Source organism: Haemaphysalis longicornis, unplaced genomic scaffold (assembly GCF_048455015.1).
Source record: "Haemaphysalis longicornis isolate Haplotype H1 unplaced genomic scaffold, Haemaphysalis longicornis Haplotype H1 scaffold_13, whole genome shotgun sequence".
Classification (NCBI taxonomy): domain Eukaryota; kingdom Metazoa; phylum Arthropoda; class Arachnida; order Ixodida; family Ixodidae; genus Haemaphysalis; species Haemaphysalis longicornis.
Window position 1 is genome coordinate 16,777,109 of NW_027526233.1, and position 19,396 is coordinate 16,796,504.

A 19,396-nucleotide genomic window follows, 5' to 3' on the forward strand; every position below is an offset into this window, starting at 1 on the left:
GACAATCCGTCTCCCGCGCACGCCGCGACGAATTAGCGGTGGCTGCAGCGCAGTGTCGGCAGTGCTACGTCGCCAGACAGAGCGGCGCGTTCTCACGCGCAGCCCGGGCACCTGGCCGCTAACTCATAAGTGGACCTTACAGGTGTGGACGGACAACAACAACGCCGTATGGAGGGACAAGGCGAGTGAATGAGATGCAGGCGCATCTAAAACGGAGAGCCATTTTGACGAGGAGGAAACGAGGAACGCGACGGTGTCGCTTCAAGTCACTGTTATTTGCCTTTGTAAATATACCTACAACATTTCGCCTTTTATTGCCGAGCTTGGTGCTTTCATCTACTTTGCGTGCGAACTGAAGCTACTCAATCTATCGTCGGTAGACGGAAATATCGCAATCCTAAACGCTATCTGCATGCTTTCTGCTAGCGCGCGAGAATTGAAAATCAGGCGCTGGCTGTTTAACGAAGAGCCATTATAGCTGTGCTTGAACCATGATCATCTTGTCCAAACATACTTAGTGACAATGTATAATTTTCAAGAAGGAAACGCCCCATGCAAAGACAGAAAGTGCTGGACTGTTACAGGCTCCAGCCCCCCCCCCCCCCCAACTTTGATCTCAGCATATGAATGACAGTTATTCACATGTTTAGTAACAGCGTAGTGCAGACAGGATGCAGAAAAGAAAACATTATTTTTTTATCGTGTTTCAAGTAAGTGCAATGAAGGGCACCCGAGTAGCTTCGTCCAGCCCTGTTACAGACTAGCGTGGAAGTTCCCAGTGACTATGAATAAAACCCTCTAAGCACGCGTCATTTACATGCTATTCCCATTTTTCTTTTATTTCGTATTATAAATTATCAAAATCCGTTTTCTTTTATTTTTTCAGTCTCTGAAAGTTCCCCCCCAGGCTATGCTCCTGGTCGAATTATATATACATTAAAGAAGGGAAGATAGCAGTTTGTAAACCCTGTTATTATGACATGGCTTGATATTTCATTCTTACAAACTGGTTCTATTTTCCACTTGCTACGGGAATCACATTGACTTGCAATGCGTTATGCATAGAAGGAAAAGCTGAAATTTTAAGGATGTGCAATGCCGTCAGGATTTCCAGTAGCGTATGAACCTTCCCATGCGTTGGGAAAAATAAAACTAATATTGGCGCTTTTAAGAAAGTGCAAAACTACAGAGTTTTAGCTGAGCGGGTTTACGGCCTGTGGAGTGCAGACAACAGTGTACCTGGGCAGAACGCTGAGGTCGCCAGCGGTTTCCCGGAGCGGCTTTCACGCGCGCGTAACTGCCAACCCAACGGTGTTAAAGGGGTACTGACACCAATTTTCGGGGCTGATATTATTGTATAGTTCGTTTTCTTTACCCACCAGGATACCCTGCGTAAAGTGTGAACAGCATGCGTCGCGTGGAACATATCCTAAATTGATTGCAAACGTAGCACCGACGAGACGGCTGTGCTGGAGGCTTCCACCGAAATCGACATCGCGTGACATCAGGGTGTGCTAGAGCAAACGAGGTGACATAGCCGCGTGCTCCCCTACTCCGTGACGTCCACCCGGCACCCGGCTAATGGCAAGGCCCAAACCGTCTAGCGCGTGGATGGAGCGTCACAGGTTTTCGCATACCCACGTGTAAGCGCCGGCCCTGTTCAGCGGAAACCAGGATGTCCTAGCCTACTTTTGGTCACCTGCAAACTCCGGGTTTTTTGAAACGGAAGCCGTTGACGGCGGTTTTTGCTGCGTTATAGTTCCTCATTTATCGTCCGCTGATGTATTTGAACTACTGGTTCATGATAGTTAGCCCCGTAGGCATAGATCTAAGCAATAAAAACATGACGTAAAAATTTGGTGCTGGTACTCCTTTAAGTGGTCTGTGCGATATAAACGCTTCTTTTTGTTTACAAGCTTGGGGTTATTTTTATCATTTTTGACTGAAATAAGGGAATGTACCGGTTGGCTACGGAAAAAAATTTCCCCGCATTTCCCCGAGAGGAAGAATGTGAAAGTGCGAATGCACGAGTTGAATTTGTGCGGTTCAGTAATGTTCGCGAAAGAGAGATCACACACACACACACACAACTACAAAAAAAGAAAGATGCATTTATTCACAGACACCTATTTGTGTTGTCGTTGTACTTGATTGCTAAAGCGGATCTCAGCTTTGAAATTTCGTGTCAGTACTCCTTTAAGCGGGTGCATTAGCCCTTCTCACGCCCGATTCCTGGCCAATCCCCCACGTGGGTATGTGCCATGCACAGACACCTATTTGTGTTGTCGTTGTACTTGATTGCTAGAGCGGATCTCAGCTTTGAAATTTCGTGTCAGTACTCCTTTAAGCGGGTGCATTAGCCCTTCTCACGCCCGATTCCTGGCCAATCCCCCACGTGGGTATATGTGCCATGTCAGCGGCCAGGCTGCGCGGCCATCTCCCCCCGTTGCCAAGGAAGACGAGGAGATTCCTGGCCAATCCCCCACGTGGGTACGTGCCATGTCAGCGGCCAGGCAGCGCGCCCCATCTCTCCCATTGCCAAGGAAGACGAGGAGCGCGCGCACCCGCAGCTGTTGCTATGTGGACGGACGGCGGTCGCCGGAATTCAGGGTCGCTTATAAAGTGCATTCGCACTTAATAATTTGTCTCTGTTGAGCACCCAGTTATCACTGATGTTACGACTGTAGAAAGATGGCAGGAATGTGTCAGTATAGAAGGTCTCGAGTTCGGCGTTAATTTTGCTGTAGTCACCTTTACTGTTACCGTGATTTTTTTTCTTTTCAGTGCCAGTGAACGCAAGCCCAATGTCAAGGGTTATTTGATGACGGTTATGATCGCGAAATTCATAGATGTGTAGCACGGTACCAACTGTTTCAGGGCCGGTCGTCAGAATGAGGTCGGGGATGTTAGAACTGCGAGTGGATTGGTTCACCATTTGAGACATAATGACTAAGGCTAGGTTTATAAACTCAATAGGCGTCTTCTTCCAACCTACTAAAGTTACTATACTTCAGAAGGCGGTCGAAAAAACGCAAAAAAAACGCTTCAATTGAACGTCAACGCCGGTATTGAATTGAAATTTAGCGTGCGCTGCATCCTTGGATGAATGACAGGGACAGTGCAACAGACAAAGCTTATGTTGGTACGCAAACTTGCAACTGGTTAAATCAAGGTGTTGATCGTTACATGTATGCATGCGAGGTAGTGGTGGGGGTACAATCGTGGTGAAACAATGCACACGTATGCTCACGAGACATCGGATTTTTTCTTTAGCATTGTGATCTCCCTATCAGTGCGCGCTATTGTCGGCACGCTTAACACACTCGCCATGTGCCTCCGAGAACATATTAATTAAGAGCCTCTACCACCCCCTCACTCTCTGGTCCCGAGAGTATGACAGCACAGTTGCATATGCTCCAGCCGCGCATGCACACCTAGCACAGTGGGCAGCTAGCTGGACCGGCGACTGCAGTTGTTTGCAAGCGTTGTTGCGCTCGAAGTCTATCCTTCAAACACTGAAAGGAGAATGAAATTTTATAAACAACGCCAACTGCGCATTCGACGAATTCGTTGATGTGTTTTACGCCGCAAGACCATAGCACGTGTTGTGTGGTTTCCTTCAGCTAATTTACTTTTTTGATCATCGCCTTTAGTTTCGAAGGCGCAGAACATACCACGTAAATATTGTGCCTGCCTGCCACTTTTTACTGCAAGGCAGTATATGTCTCACCCCCCCCCCTTTTTTTTTATTCCAGTGTCATCGATTTACTCGGCGCCCCTCCGGGGCTCCTCCACACCACCACTCACACCTCATTCACAACTGTTTTCCCCCTCGCGTCCACCGATGCCCCTTTGGAAACATTCGCAGTCAGCAGATAACGGCGGTATGCGGTTATCAGATGATTGCGAAAAATAAACAGAAGCACGGATGGGCGTTAAAAATGCACTGAAGATTACTACACTTCCTGATATGAAATTTGTGCGCAGCGCGAGCTGCAGTCCTTGCTGCAGTCGTCTCGGTCACGGTGCATTTGTACTGCGTCTCAGGAAGTGTTCGCGTTATCAGTGAACATACGGCGGCGTGCGCTACTCTGCTGCTACCTCGCAGTGCGCCTCTGCCACCGGCAAGGACGTTGCAAATCGTGTTTGAACCTCCCGCACAAATGTCACGTGGTTCCGATTAGACTCGCACAAGGGAGCAGCGAGCATGTTGTTGCATATTGTGTTTGAACCTCCCGCGCAAACGTCACGTGGTTTGGATCAGCGGAGATTGGAACAACGTCTGGTGAAAGTGTCAGCGGCAGGGCGCTCCTTGGTGGCGATACATTAAACATGTGCGAGGGAAATGCAGTGAAAGATGACGCCGTAGCCGCACGTCTCGTACTCCACTTCACCCTTCTCAAGACGCTCCTCTCCGGTTTCTTTCTTTCGTCGCTGCTACGTTCTCTCACTCGGTTACGCAGACATAAACAGATGCTGTTCCCGCGAAGCCTAGGTAAGAGCTGCCAAAGGCTGTCCCCTGTTGCGAGCGGGCGGGGGCACCCGATCCTTTCTCCGTGGCCTCCAACATACGATGGGTAGCGTGTATGGTGCGAGCGGCCAGCCGCTGTTGCAGCCGTGAAGAAGTCCAGAGCAGTAGGATAACGTAAGTGTTTACTTCATAGCGAGAGGTGAGCCGAAGGCAAAGAAACATACAATGCCCTGACGGGCGAGGTTACAATACAGGACACGAGCAGAGCGACCGCATGGATTCGCTGCTCGGACAGGAATGATTTTCAGCGTTTGTGCTGCTTCTATTTATACTAAAAAAACGCCCCCAAGAGTAACACACCACGAACATCACAAACACCCACACGCTCTTTCCATAGTTCGTGAGTCACCCATGGCTTCGTCCCACATGGCGTCCGAGAGGGGGGGAGAGAGTGTCCTTGAAAGGTGCCGGGGTCGCGCTATCAACTGCTGATCGCGCCGATAGCGAAACGCCTGAGCCGGGGATGTCAGGGCGGGACCCACCGACGCGCAGGTGCCTGAAGGGTGTGGCGCTGGCAGACGCCGGAGGCGCGATGCAAAGCGAGGTGACTGACCCGGCATGGCGAGACACGAAAGTACGATTCACCGACACGCGGGCGCACATGGTCGATTCCCACGTGGTGGGTGATGCGGGAAAACACGTGGCGTTGGCCGATTCGTAACATCCCTAAAACGACCCGCCGTCGCCGTTTCCACTCAAATTCACTTCGCCGAGTAGCGCCGAATCTCTCCCGGTATATAGAAGAGAAAGTTCCCCAGTTGGAACGCCGGCTTGGGCCCATATTTCTTCTTCAGCTTTGAAGGCCTTCCGAGCGACATTTTCACCGTTGTCTTTGACGCCTCAGTATGCGCCATCACCGGTTGCCGGTTTATGCGTGCACGGTTTGCGGGTAGAAAAAGGGGGGCGTGCATGCACAGCTAGGCTTCATGCCGCTACTGATGAAATGCCGGTTGTGCTGTATTTAGATGTCGAAATTACACGGCTCAATGCGGTGATTCGGCTGTCCTCTTCAATGATGTGGTTCGGGTGTGGCTTGATATGTTACACACGCATCTTACATGCACGGTAGGGTGTATACGAGGGGGAAGGAAAACGGAAAGCCACATGTTTGTACGCGAGAATAGAGCTCAAGGAATTTCACGTTTTAAATGGTTATGGGGCGGATGCATGCCGTTCGTTTGGAGGAAGATCAGCAATAATCGAAGCGTTGGCCCGAACACACCCTCGACTGGGGGCAAAAACAACGGAAAACTGGTGGCACCGCCGTTACCGTCTCAATTTAAGCTGGTGGAGTAGCGGCGAATCCCTCCAGCGTCGGTCGTAAAGGGGCCCAGCCTTTATCATTCTCAATCTGAGCCGCAATCATTTATCATTCCAATCATCCGGCGCAGGCCCATTCTTCTTCTCAACGCCTACTAAGGCGAAAGCTTTAAGTGCCCCATTCTGCGAAAAAGTGCCCTTGTCGTTGTTCGGTACAGAAAATTTAGGGCCGCCGCTGTAAAGATTACATAAATCAAAGACACTTCTCTTCCGATGGGATTTCAACCCGGGCCTCCTGCGCCGCAGAAAAGCGCGTTACCAACCACGCTATCTCCGCAGTTTGCCAGCGGTGGAACAAAACTTGTTAATCCTTTCTTCGTGGCACACACCCGCTTGGGCTATTGGCCAGGAATCGAGAGCTTTGAGGGACTTCTGTGCCCACTTCACAAAATTTACAAAATGTACAAAAAACTGGCTAACGATTACGATACTCCCTAATTGAAATCTGAGCGCATCTACTAAGCTGGTTCCACTTTCCAAAATCTGTTGAGGCAAATAATTTCGGACAGACGTATATGTATGGTTACAGACCACTTTTATTCTTCACATATTACTCCTTCGCGGTGCGACTGCCACGCTAATCCGGACGTTGCGGGAGGCAGCGAGTGGGTGCGGTCCACAGCCGCGCCGCAGACACCTCCGGTGAAGCAGCGATTTGTTTCCACATTGATATCGGTGGACGTACTACGCATTAATGATCGCGTCATCGGCGAACACACAACGGCACGCGCTAAAGCTTTCCTCTCTCTGGTGTCCTCTTCTTTCGACACACGGCGGCTCGCGGCGAACACACAACGGCACGCGCTACAGCTTTCCTATCTGCGGTGTCTCCTTCTGTCGACACACGGTGGCTCGCGATGCCGCTTGACTCGCTTCGATGTCCTCTTCGTTCTCTCGACACGCGGCGTCTCGCGCCACCGGTTTCTCTTCGGTGTCCTCTTCCTCCTCTCAGTTACACAGACGCCAACGCCGACGCCTACGCTGGCAAACCCCGGGAGCGGGCGCATAAGAGCTGCGCTCCAAAATGTGAATTGAACCGCAAAAGTGGCAACATAGTGTGTGCCGCGTGACACCTGAACGTGATGACACGTGAGTAGAACTGGTGCACACCATCCCCACAGTACCCTGATTTTTGGAAAGCTGTGGAGGGCACCAATCAGCTTGATTACGTAAGCAGTGAATACAACAATTCAATAATGGCTAACCGTAATAACGGACAGTACTTCCTCGATATATTGATTCGGAATGTGTCGAGGCAGGCACTCCGCATTTAGCGCGTGTACGATAACCAGAAGCTGAAGCAAGAGCAGCTGCGGGCGCTCGATATCGCCTTCACTTTTTAAACAGCTGAGCTGTTTAAGCTTGCAATGAGTTCCATGCATGCCTCGCGTCGCTCAAAACTCGGTGCAGCAAAGTGGAGAGGAGGAAAGTGCTTGGCTAAGAAGTGTGAGGGAAAAGGACGAGGAGGCAAGGAGCCGACGAGTAGTTGTGGGGACTGCGCGCCTCAAGAAAAAGGGCCCATCTCCCCGCGAGGGGGACTCGAGTAAATGCGTCGCATAGGGAGTGGGTGTATTGCGTTAACGTTTAGTGTTTGGGGAGTTGGTGCTAGTGAATGCGTTGTACCAGCAGCTTCTTGACGTAGTTTGAATGAATCAAGGATATAAGGTGCGTTCGTAGCCTTTCATTCTGTGTCGGTTTTGTGGCGCAGTGGGAAGAGCACCATGTACCTCGCGTTCCGCCCACAGGTAGTGAATGCGTTGTATCAGCAGCTTCATGACTTAGTTTGAATGAGTCAAGGATATAAGGCGCGTTCGTAGCCTTCCATTCTGTGTCGGCTTTGTGGTGCAGTGGGTAGGGCACCAGGTACCTTGCGTTCCGCCAGCAGGGTCGTGGGATCGAAACCAGGCGCCGGTAAGTATTAATTTTTTATATAGTGTTGGGGGAGGGGTGCGGACCTGTTGTTGAGAGCGAGGAGGGTAGCGTGATGCGGGAGAGGAGGAGTGGGGGAGAGGGCGCACCTGGAACGGCTGTTGCGGACGCCGAGGCACGCCGACAACGCCGGGTGACATCGTGAGTTAAAGAAATGCTCTGCATTAAAAAAAACCGCTTCCCGTGGTCGGAATCAAACCTGGGTCCCTGGCTTCATGAAACTGGCGTCTATCATTACGCTATCATCGCATACTTGGCGCTCAGCACTTCCTTTGGGTTTGTAGAGTGGGCGTTGGCTTTGGACTTTGGCTGAGTTGAAGTGAATGGGCAGACCTAAGAAAAGCCAAGTTAAAGCTAGTGTAGACCACCAGCTCCGCTTTTTCCACAGTCTTCGCATCTCAATCGCGAAGGTGGCCGAATTTTTCTCATAATCGGTTTTCAATGGCAAATGTAGTATCGCAGGAGAAAAAATGTTTCCACCCGCCGCGGTGGCTCAGTGGCTAAGGCGTTGCGCTGCTGAGCACGAGATCGCGGGTTCGATTCCCGGCCGCGGCGGCCGCTTTTCTGATGGAGGCGAAAAGCAAAAACGCCCGTGTGTACGAGATTTCGGCGCACGATAAAGATCCCCAGGTGGTCAAAATTAATCCGGAGCCCTCCACTACGGCACGCCTCATCGCCTGCGTTGCTTCGGCGCGTTAAACCCTACAATCAATCAATCAAAAAATGTTTCCCATAAAATGATTACATGATTAGAAAATGACTACAGCTGCCTCAAAATACACGGTGTAGAAATAATAGGAGCTGTGCGCAACGTTCACAGACGCACGCGCGCGCTTTTTTGATCGTTGATTGAAGTATTCAGCACGGCGGTCAGTACACCAAATCAAGGCAAATCGGCTTAAGACGGGCGGGCTACGTCCACTAGCACGCGCTGAAAAAATTCAGGAAAGACATCTAACATAATGCAGACGGCGCAGTGGAGGATCCAAATGGGAGAGCAGAGGGGGACGCCCCAAGCGCCTACAAAACTAGCCCCATTAGACTGTAATTTTGGCAACACTCTTGTAAAACGGCCTCCTAATTCCTCTCCCCTTCTTACAGTGTTAATTTGCAATGCCTGGTCATTGATGTGCATTTCAGTTCAATTCAATTGAATTCAATGATGTTTTATTATAAACACACAAAACATTACACAATGATGCATACAGGAGGAGATCCCAAAGTCGGAGACTGCATTCAACTTTAATTTTTTCTGTATTTTTGTTAACCTTGGCGAAATTCGGGCTACGTTGATCGGAACTGTCCGCAAGCAGCCTCCACATTTCCGGCGAATATTTTTTCTAAGTGAACAGGAGCACATTCCTACACCCTTGTTCCTCTCCTCAAGATTTAAGAAGCCGGGGTGTTATTCTACTTGTGACGTTAGGAGGAGCATGCGTGCGTGTTTTTTGTCTAAACAGCCATGTGCCTGTAATGACATTTGATTTTCTTAACTATATCTCTGAAATAAATATGAAACTTGCATTTATGACATCGATAGGCTACAGATCTCAGTCTTGAACAGCTAATAGCTAACGTACCCGTTTCTTCGCCAGAGCGTGCCTTCAACAGTTCTCGCCTCGCCTTTATTTCCATTTGTACAGCGAGCAAATTGAAACCTTGTACCATCCCTTGTTAAAAAAAAATAAAAGATTCGGTTGTATTTGAAATTACAAATTAATCGGTATGTTCTAGGTGAGCTCCAATATACTTCAAGTAATAATCTCACCGATTTTTTTATATTGTGGCTGTTTTTAAAAATCCGACCATGTGAAATCAAACCCCTGCTCCCCCTCCACGCCAAATAGCTATGCTTGGAAACATTTGTTATAAAAGAATGAAAAACAAAGTAAATATGACGTGAAGTTAAGATAAGCGCAATGTACCAGATGACTTTGGCGTGTACTGACAACTTGCTGCGTTGCTTCGTGCCAATCGGAGCTTTACTTACTAAAGTAAACTGTGCCTTGCAGACGGCAAAGACTATAGCCACAACACACGTGCAGATATTTATACAAAAAAAGAAGACGTCACTGACCCATTTCAAACAGTAGCAATAAGCCGCTCTTCGCATCGATTCACATGCTGCAGGATATTTTTTTCAGCGTTTACTAATTGCGGGTAATCGAAACAGCAGCTTTATTACAGTACATTGGGTATCTTTTGCTTCAAAGTGAACCGGCATAATTAATAATGGAATAGCATGGTGTACAATCGCAAGCCTTTCATGTCACGAACATAGTACGCAAACTTATGCAAACCAAAAATGATGTAAACAAACACCAGAGGTAACGAGGTTAGGTAAATAAAGAATCTGGCTTCATGTAAGCTTTCACGAATCCTTCAACACCTCTTCAAACCGTAAGGAGGAAAAGGTTCAGTTTAGCCTGAAGCTAACTTTGGCTTTCAGTGCAGGGATTGCTCGCGCTTCGGCCTTTGTACATATGAAAAAAAAAGCGTACAGACAACAACTGCGAAGTGATTATATTAGGTGCTTTATTTTGCCCATATTTTGTTCCCGCGGCTATAACCATCACCGCGTTGTCACGACTAAGTTGTCATTTATAATTTCCTACGAGTGCAGGGCCCTGCTGGGGCGGCACTGTCCCCGTTGTGAACGGTGGCGTGGTGCGATGGAAATGGACCTGGGTCTGGATACCACTGCATACTTAACACATGTCAACAGGCGTTTCTCCCGATCCTTTCGCACTAAAAAACTAGCCGACATTGCTTGTCGAACGTCTTTCAAGATTCGTTCTTTCCACAGACTATACGCGAGTGGCACCGACTACGAGCCAGCTTGGTACTACTGTCCTACTACTGCATCCTCTGTGAAACTTAAGCATAAGTTTTCTTGCTCATATACGTATGAGAAATATATGAGCATGACTCCTAGACACCATGTCTTGTCGTTACGCTTTTCTTCTTGTTGCCGTCGGTCCTGACGCGCATAGTGCAGTTACGTGTCTATAAGACTCGTGCAGTTTATCCCCGCATTGCGTGTGCTTGCTTGCTTGCTACTGTTGGCAGCACTCTCATGCCTTATTTTCGTATTGTTTTGTACTTTTTTACCCGTGTATAATCATATAATGTAATTCCTGATGTGCAATGCGCATGTCCGAGGGTTTTTTTTGTGTAGTCACGTCGCAACAAACATTTTTAGGGCCCAGTGTACCCTGTGTTTTCCTGTTGCGCATTGTCTAAATTTCTTGTCTTTTCTGCCCACGGCTGCCCAAGGCCTTGTTCCAATGCTGGCAGAATTGCATTAATAAATAAATAAATAAACACCCCATCATCGTCGCCCTGTGTTCGTCGGCCATTGTATTATCAACTGCGATTGTGTGAAAAAGGCCATATGAAAGGATCCAACGCTTGCGTGAGATGGTTTGCGCATTGAATGCGAAGCACATAAATCGGGGCGCCGAAAGGTTTTCACGACTACTTTGCCAGCGCGGCGCAGCAGCGGGCCGCTTCGAGACAGCTACCGTCCGTGCAGCAAAGCGCAATACGCTGAGCGAAAAGAAAATTGTATGCAAACGAACAAAGAACTGCACACTATAGGCTAACCCCACGCCATACACATTTGAAACCGTAGTTGTTGTCCCGTTTTCCACTTTCATTTACCACTCTCCCGAAAAAAAAAAAAAAAAACTGACCCAGACACTCCGCTTTAAAAATCAAGTTTATTTATCTGCTTTTTTCCCGAATGCTGCCGTTAGAAGCAGGCGGTGAAACACAACGGGTGAGACCCAACTTCGTCCGCAAGCGCTTCTTTCGCGTACATCGTGCAAGGATTCCATGAAGCCGGCGCTATTCCTAGCATCTACGTTTTCATACGAGCTCTGTAGCAACTGAAGGAAGCACGCAGGGGTAGCTTAATTAACAGAAACAAGTCGTTCGAAATCTACGTGTTGGCTGTGGCGTAAGGCCGACCGCATATTTCCGAGTTGTATTTCAAAGAATCCAAGCCAATTTCCAGTAATGAATTTCATTCTCCAAATTTGCCACATATTAAACGTTTACTCCTCCTCCACGTAATTCCAAAAAGGACAATTAAATTGTGAGTAATTTCAAGTAATGTCAAGCAATTCCAAGTAATGTCAGGTTATTCCAAATAATTTCAACCAATTGAAATTATACCCAATAAATTCCCAGTAGTTACACGTAATTCCAAGTGAGTACAAGTAATTTGATGTTAATAAAACGAATTATGCAAGTATTTCTTCAAAGCCTCATCTAAAGAAAATCAGAGGTTAATTCTGCCTGTAATTTTTTTTCCCACGCTGCTTCCGGGCGTCTCAAGCACGAAAGCGATGGTTTTTAGAACGGCCGTGAATTGTCTGTTACGGAAAGCTAAAGCGCGGTCATTTGAGTAACTTCCATACAAGCGGCGGCGACGATAAGAAGCCTTTTTGCTAGCTTCGAAAAAGTGATAACGCCGCTCCGCCGGTCCCGGACACGAAACAAAACATAAACATGCTGTCGCGGCAATATCGACTACTGGCGCGTGAATTTTGATCGGCAGGCATAGAACAGTTCGTTCCTAAGAAGGCTTCGTTTAGAATTGGATATAAGGTTTGTGTGAGACGTGGTCGATGGCCAAGTCTCGTCCCGTAATCAAAGAAAACTTATGGGGCGAACATTAAGAGTCATTAGGGTCTCGATATGTGATATATAGCACGGGATGGACGCCGCATTAAAATAAAACATTAATTTCCGTGTCTCAGTAGGACGCGAGGCGCATAATTTAATTTTGTAGTGCGCTTGCTTCACACTTACGGTCAAGTATTTCTATGCTGGCGATGCGGTGAAAACGAAAGATCAAGGTTTAGCGTGTGGAGAGTAGAAGTTTTGTATTCCAAATATCCCCTAGATGGGATCCCTACCTACAGCATAAACTGGCTCGAGAAAATCTGAAAAACTTAGTTGCGGAGTGTAATTGTATGGCTAGGACATGGTAGATGAAAATGTTTTTACGAGATATAAGTCCTGGACAAATAAATATTGCAGTTCTAAATTGCCTAGACGTGCTAAATGGGAATTTTAACTTCATTAGCTTAAGAGGGCAATTATTCTCCAGACCATCAATGAAACGGTGTATATTCGGCTGTGGACACCAAGAAACGTCCAAGAAATGTCTTGTCGTCTTTCCAAAATACGGGGTTTAGAGTGCGTTTTCCGAAACGGGTTCTGTGAACAAATGCTGTTTTTAGCTGAGTCGAGATTTGCTGTGGCAAATGCGGTCACACAGTTTGATAAACGAACACTACATGTATGTGATTTATATTTTCAACATCTTCCTTATCCCAAGTAACACTGACGCTGTTCATGGTAGCCTTGGCACGTCTTGGCTTAACAGGAACGATTAGTAACAGCAACGATTAAAGAGAGGGGGAAGGGGGCTACGCATAGAAGCTAGAGCTTGGCTATGAGGAGCGCTGTAGAGTGTAGATACACATTAACTGACGCCACTTGGATTTCCTCTGGCGTGCGTAATAATTTATAACACATAGGCCTTTCCGTTGCTCGCCTCCTTCGGAAAACTGGGAATTGGAAATGCCTTATTCAAGCCAAAGCATAATGATGGAAGTAAAAATGGACCTACAGGTTTCTTGAAGGCTCCTTTTATTCTTCGGAGTAGACATCAAGCCCACGCAGCAGCTCCGCATCCTCGGTCCGTTGCTACGAGACGGCGAGGCGGCAGCGGCCATTGCTAAGATCAAGTCGGCCTCCGAACAGGTCATCGGAATGATCCGACGCGTTGCGAATCGAAACAGAGGATTTAAAGAAGACGACGCCTTCCAACTGGTCAGGGCGTGCGTTCATCGTGTCTCGCATCACCTACTCGGCCCCGTATCTCCAGCTAACGAAGACGAACAGGAACACGCTAGACACGATCGTAAGAAAAGCCACCAAGAAGGCTATGGGTCTGCCCCCGTACTCGTCTATGCAGAAGCTGTTGGACATGGCGGCACATAATACGGTAGACGAGCTCATAGAGGCTCATCGGTCTAACAAGAGAGTGCGACTGAGCCAGACGGAGCAAAAGATCGGCTGGCCCATCGAACTAAAGACACCCAAGTAACCTATACCTCCGCCGTGGAGGGAAGCAATCAAGACCAAGCCCCTTCCGTGCAAGATGCAGGCCGCCAGTAACGATGAGAGGCGCGCCGCGCGGGCACAAGTACTCGCCCGGCAGCTGAAAGCAGCTCCCTCGCCCTCTACGCGGACGCCTCACTTCCCAAGCACAGCAGCAAAGCAGTGGCCGCCGTCACGACCATCAACAAGCTGGTGACCAGCGCGTCGGAAATGACGACGGACCCCAGCCAAGCAGAAGAGGTGGCCATCTCTCTCGCCCTCACGCACGGGGACGTGCAGATGATCGTCACGGACTCCAAGGCGGCTTACGGCAACTATCGCAAAGGTATCGTCTCCCACGCTGCGCTAGCAATTCTCGCAAAGCGCAGCCGACCGGGACGAGGCGTAGAGCCCGTGTGGATTCCGGTACATTCGACAGTGGAAGGCAACGCCCTTGCCGTCCACTACTCGTGCGAACTAGCAGACCGGGCCGAGGACGAGTCGGAGCTACCGCACCCAAGTACGAGCTACCGGGAGGTTACCCGGCTGTACAGGAGCGCAAGGTGCAGGCTTCCCGGGCCGCACCGGCAACTCGATCGCAAACAGCAGACGAACGTGCGCCGCGCACAAGCGGGATCACTGGCGCACCCAGCTTTATTGCACTGGATGTTCCCGAGAGAACACGACCGCATCTGCGCGTTCTGCAAAAAAACTGAACGCACTCTGCCGCACATGCTGGCGGAGTGCACTCAGCTCAAGAATCCCCTACCTTCCCTACTCCTCCCTCTTCCCCACCCCCCACCCCCTTACCCGAGCGATTGGAGATCCTGATGTCCGGTTCCGACCTGTCGATGCAGCAAGAGCTTGCGTTCAGCGGTCAGGAGCTGTTGCACTCGTATGAGACTCGTGAATGCTCCACCCAGTCTGACGCCTGCGGGCGTCACCTGAAATGGGCTCAATAAAAGTTGTTTCTCTCTCACTCTCTATTCTCCAGTCCCAAAACACGTTCTTAATAGTCACCCTGTTCCTGCGAATACCGAATCAGTTTCATCTAACAAGATAAATTTCGTCCGACGATATTGTGGTGGGACGCAATATTTCCCGACATACGGAATACAAAAAAGGGACACACGAAATGAAAATGTTGTTAATGAACGTGCCGAAAATCGGTTCCAAATTATTTGCCCACAAAGTTTTCAACTGTAACTTCGCGCTGACAGCTTCCCTGCCACTTGGACAGGGAGTAACAAAAAGATAAAGAGCAAAAGCGTTTCTGTATTTAAAACCAGCTGTGTTTCACGGCGATGTTCACTGTGGACAGAAAATGTTTTTGGGCGCTCAAGCACGCAAGAAAAGAAAAGGATTCCGACAGTGAAGGCAATTGCTGCGGATGTCAACGCTAGCGGCGATGTTACTCCTCTCAAGCCATGGACTGTGCGCCGGCTGCTGAATGACATTGGGTTCAGGTATGAGAAGAGGGGCCGGAACTCGCTGCTGATCGAGCGGCACGACACTGTCGCGTGGCAGCAGAAGTACCTGTACGACATCGGCAGGTATAGGATTGAAGATAAAAAAAAAGAAACAACCCCCTCGCGAGGGGCACGATCAAATGCAGAGCATTTCCGCGGGGGGCGCGCCTGCAAGTCGTATGGATTACGTATTGGTTGTTGTTGTTGTAATTGTCTTCCAGCGTAGACATTGTCGATGAAGTCGATGGTCAAACGTGAAACGTGCCGTGAACCCCTGCCGGGGCTATGACGCAACGTGGAGCGGCTATGACGCAACGTGGCGCGGCTATGACGTAACACAATCCAACACAATCCACTTTAATCCAATCCAAATCCAAACCAATCCAAGCCAAGCCAATCCAAGCCAATCCAATCGAATCCAATCCAATGCCCCTCGCGAGATAGTGTTATAGCGCCGAAATCGCGCCACCACACCAACGCGTGATGTTGACGTCATGATCACGCCACAGATGTTACCTACCGGAGCGCGCGCGAACGGCATATGTGGTTTAAGCGCGAACCGACCGCGGCAAGAGAGCGCGATGCGAGCGCCCCCACCTGTTCTTGCGCGCGAACTGGCTGTTGCTCAGCGCGAACCCAACGCGGCGAGAGAGGGTGTTGCGCACGTCCCCACCTGTTGTGCGCACAAACCGAACGCGGTGAGAGAGGGTGTTGCGAGCGGAGAGAAGGCGAGGAGGACGCGGGGGAGAGAGCGCACCTGTGGCCGATGGTTGAATGAGTCAAGGATATAAGGCGCGTTCGTAACCTTCCGTTCTGTGTCGGCTTTGTGGCCGAGTGGGTAGAGCACCATGTACCTTGCGTTCCGCCCGCAGAGTCGTGGGATCGAAACCTAGCGCCGGTAAGTATTATTTTTTTATATAGTGTAGGGGGAGCGATGCGGACTACGGACGTCAACGCGGGTGACATCGTGAGTTACTGAAATGCTCTGCATTTAAAATACGGCACAGGAGGACTCCAAACTAAAATTTCGGTTGCCCATAAGCGTGGAATAAATGCGGCCTGAACGGCTAGCAAACCACCACTGCTCAATGAAAACGACCAAGAAAGATTTCCCGTGGCCCGGAACTATTATTGTAGGTTATGCGCTTGTCGCCGTAGCATCTGTGGCCGCCGCGTCATTCGTGGTCGAGGGCAGCAGACAGCATGATGACCGCAAGGCAACAGACACAAAAACGCGACAACATATAACTACTCTTAGCCGCCTTATCCCCGGTTAGACAGCCGCCTGTGATCCCTGGCAAGCCGCGGCCAACTTTATATTATAGCGAAGCTGTATACCTGTACCAACCAAAGGTTCTTTCGTGTGCCCAGGGAAATGCTCCGGCACATGCGTCGTATGGCACGTGCCATCGGAAAATGATTATCGCGGTGTGTCTCCTTCTGGGCGCACGAGCCAGCGGGTTCGCCTTGCGCGTGCGCCGTGTCCCTGGGCGCCGTAAAACTTCAATGAAAATGAGAGCGAGCGGGCGCGCTTAGCGAGCGCGCGTTCTTAGCAAAAAAATGTACACAGGGAGCGCGCTATACGCTTTCGCGTTCCACCCTTAAAGGCGAAGCTTAAATAATAAAAACAAATCAACGAACAAAAGTAGATTAGTAAGCAAGAAATAATAAAATGAAAACGAAAACAAAAAGTAACTTAGGACATTCAATAAATAATAAATAAAAATATACCAAAATAAATTAAAATACATGCATAAAACAACGAAACGAAATAAAACAAAAACAAATGAATAGCAATACATAAATAAATATTATGAACATAAATGAAAATAAAAAACAAATTGCAAATGAGTAAAAATAAATAAATAAATACATAAATACTAATAATATAAATGAAAGAAAATTGCGAAGACTACGCATTGCGCGCAAAGCTTCGTGGTCATCCATCCACCTTCACAGAGTGGAATGGCTCATCAATTGTTTTATCTTCATCGCCGCTGATCTTTGGGTTGTGCACGACACCGCAGGTAGCCCGTGGGGATTTTCATTATCACTTAAAAGAAACAAACAGGCAGTAACAAGAAAAGGTACGAGCACAAGATTCTCAGATACTGCTGTGCGCTCACAGCAGTTTATGATAAACTAGCCGTAGTTCCCGTCCATGCCCGGGTGTGTCAGTACACATAACAATGGGTATAACACATACGGAGTACACCTTTAAGGGCGTTATTTTCCCCAAATCTAGATTAGCTTCAGTAGATATAGTTTAGAACAAAGTCTTAAATTACCTGTAAGACATAAAATTACCTCGAAGAATTTCCGAAAGATTCGTTTTAGTCTTTGAGTGAAACTGTATACCAATACCCCTCTCCAGCTCAAATAACTCAATCCTGTACGGCGTCCATAGACGAAAGCACACAGAATACGCTTTTCGGCAAAGCCAACTTCCCCACGAATGCTCTGTAGCTCTCAGTCTAACTGACGATTTTTAAAGCGAAAGCCGAAGTGCCCCATTGGGCGAACAACCGGTGTTGTTGGTGAAGTTGTTGTTATCATCCCGCGCAGAAAACGGCCGCCGCTGAAAAGAGTAAATAAAAAAAAACACATTTCCGAGTGATTGGGAATCAAACCTGGGTCTCCGGAGTATGAGCCGAGTGCGTTACCACCGCGCTACCACAACTTCTTATTTTTTTTCTTTATTGCCGGACTTCGACATGCACAAAAGCAACACATTCCAACACAAGACAACACGAGTTAATACAAAACCACTATCCGGTTCTTCCGGATGGTGTTGTCGTTAAAAAGTAATTTCAGTGCGGTCAGTGGTTCCACGCATGCCAACCATTCAGGCACATACTCTTGGACTTTAGACTTTAAGCCCTTCAACATAAAGCGTCACACTCTCACGAAAGAACTGTCGCGCCGGCCTAGCATCCACATCACCGTGAAGCCATGCCATGCGTGCCGACCAAATACTGTACAGGCCCAGTAGCATCAGCATATAGTACGGCGCGCCCTCTTCACTTTCAGTTGGGAGGTACCGAAAGCCGCGTTGGTTCAACGGAAATTCTTTGTGGAGTGTTCGCTATAGTACGTCCCAAAAGTGAACTGCCACCCAGCAGTGTATGAACACGTGGGCTATTGTTTCCGGTTGCTTACAAATTGTGCAGTCTGTACCCCATATAACTTCAAACCACTTATATTGAAGCCACGTTTGGACTTTAAGTGTCCCGGTATGGAGTTTAAAGAAGAAAGACTTCGCCCCACCCTGAACTGGCTTCCTTTTGACCCTTTTAAGAACATCTTGCCCTGGGTCTGCAATGTACAATGTTCAGTGCCGTGGCACAGGGAATAGGTTATCACATAAGTCCTTGTACAACTTTTTGCGCGAAATGTCGCTCAGGTACTGCCCCCAAAATCGTGCCGTCAAAAATCGTACCACCAGCACGATTTCTCTAAAATACTCGAAAATTCTCCCCTCCATCCTTCTTGTAGACACCACAAACTGCAGTAGCACTTGACCCAAGCGCACCTGGCACACGGTTCTTAAAAAAAGGGTCGCTTGTGTCCCGCCAAAACAGAAACCGATTTACTAACTGGCGCACGAACAAATGCGCCAGTCCCAGTCCACCGTCTCGTACACGTCTAAAGAGGTTTGTTCTTGCATACCTTTCCCAAGTCGACGACCATATAAACACTGCAAATATCCGGTGCAATTTCTGAACATTCATGCGCGAGCAATGCATCACTTCCATTAAAAACCATAACTTTGAAACAAAAAATAAAGTGCACACAGTTGCCCTGGCAAACACTGACAAGTGATCCCTTTCCACTTTTCCCCTCTATCCCGTGTTCGCTGTGATTGCACACAACAGTAAGAATGACTATCCCTGTAGCTCTCGAGGGGTGTTCCAAGATACGTGACCGGTTTGTTTTCCCAACTGACACATTTAGTTATTTATTTATTTACAGATACTGCCAATCCCATTTGGGATTTTAGCAGGAAGGGCATTTCATAGAAGGTGAACAA